We start from the raw sequence: 1,908 nt of genomic DNA on the forward strand, positions 1-1,908 counted from the left end.
CCAAATAAAATAAAAATTTTTAAAAAGATAGTAGATTAAGGCTAATGTGTACCTCCTTGTTCCCTTTGAAAATCTCACAAAAATTAAATTTAAAAGTAGATAAATAACATGAAAGGATTCTTGAGATCATTAGTCACCAGGTAAATGCCAATCAAAACCACAATAAGATACTACCTCATACCCACTAGCATGACTAGAATTTAAAAATCAGATAATAATGTGATGATGAGGATGTGAAGAAATCACCATTCTCATACACTGAAGGTCAGAATGTAAAATGGTGCAGCAACTTGGGAAAATAGTCCAGGAATTCTTCCAAAAACTAAGCACAGAGTCAGTGAATGATCCAGCAATTCCACTTATCAGTGTATATACACTCAAGAGAAATGAAAACATGTCTGCACAAAAATTTGTACATGAATATACAAGCAGCAGCATTATTCATAATTGCCTAGAAGTGGAAACAAGCTGATGAATTGATAAATAAAGTGTATACATACAATGCAATAGTCCTTAGCTATTAAAAAAGATATGAAGTACTAATGCCTGGTACAACATGGATGAACCTTGAAAACATTATGGTAAGTTAAAGAAGCCAGTCACAAAAGACTGCCTATTAAATGATTTGATTAACATAAAAGCCCAAAATAAGTAATTCACTGAAACAGAAAGTAGAGGAGTGTTGTTTAGGGGTGGGGCAAGGAGGGTCAGGGAGATGACAGCTAAAGGTACAGAGTTTCTTTTGCAGATGATGAAAAGTTTCTAAAATGATTCTGCCATTGATTGCATGTATCTGTAAATACAGGAAAATCCCTTAAATTATATTAAGCAGGTTAATTTTATGCCATGTGAATTACATCTCAATAAAGCTATTTTTGAAAAGGCATATAAGTAGGAGAACTTTTACTTGGAAAATATGGAAAAGTGCTAATAGCAAAGAAGAAGTTCAGAGAAATTTGGGGAAATTTTTTAAATATGGGAACAGAATAATGGGGTGAACTTCCATAAAATTGGGTATCAAGGTTCTAAGAGAGAAGGAAATATGCCCAGAGCATTCTCCATCGCAAAAGCCTAGCCTCTGAGGTTAAAAACTTTACCAGAGCCTTATCCCACCTGGAGGGAAAGTCATTTACCCAACTCCAACCCCATGTGGTCTCCTTGTCCCACCTAAAGGGAGAAAGAAAGCACTAAGAAACACTTAAGACAAAGGGGTACAGTATCTCTTGAAGACTGAGATTTAACGTAAGATTATAGAGCTTCCCTGGTGGCTCAGACGGTAAAGTATCTGCCTACAATGTGGGAGACCCGGGTTCAATCCCTGGGTCGAGAAGATCTCCTGGAAAAGGAAATGGCAACCCACTCCAGTATTCTTGCCTGAAAAATCCCATGGACAGAGGAACCTGGTGGGCTACAGTCCATGGGGTTGCAAAGAGTCGGACACGACTGAGTGACTTTACTTCACTGTAGAACACTTCCCTGCCCACATACCTTAACACCACCCCCAAAGGGCTGTAAAAACACTGTGAAAAACACTGTAACAGAAATGAAAAATATCTTTTATGGACTCAACAGTAGACTGGAAACAGGTGAGGAAAGAATTAATGAACTTGAAGAAATGTCAATAGAAACTTCAATGGCACCCCATTCCAGTACTCTTGCCTGGAAAATCCCATGGACGGAGGAGCCTGGTAGGCTGCAGTCCATGGGGTCACTAAGAGTTGGACACGACTGAGCGACTTCACTTTCACCTTTCACTTTCATGCATTGGAGAAGGAAACGGCAACCCTCTCCGGTGTTCTTGCCTGGAGAATCCCAGGGATGGCAGAGCCTGGTGGGCTGCCATCTATGGGGTCACACATAGTCGGACATGACTGAAGAGACTTAGCAGCAGCAGCAGCAAACTGAATC

At 39.6% G+C, this 1,908-nt stretch overlaps 1 protein-coding gene across 1 annotated transcript in view; it reads right to left on the bottom strand.

Moving 5' to 3' along the window:
* The window catches only part of LOC104996864 (phospholipid-transporting ATPase IB-like), a 119,447-nt gene that overhangs the window by 43,085 nt on the left and 74,454 nt on the right, over window positions 1-1,908 (bottom strand). The gene's annotated exons all lie outside the window — the stretch shown is intronic.

The sequence above is a fragment of the Bison bison genome, unplaced genomic scaffold, assembly GCF_000754665.1.
Source record: "Bison bison bison isolate TAMUID 2011002044 unplaced genomic scaffold, Bison_UMD1.0 scf7180017864299, whole genome shotgun sequence".
In the NCBI taxonomy this organism is placed as follows: domain Eukaryota; kingdom Metazoa; phylum Chordata; class Mammalia; order Artiodactyla; family Bovidae; genus Bison; species Bison bison.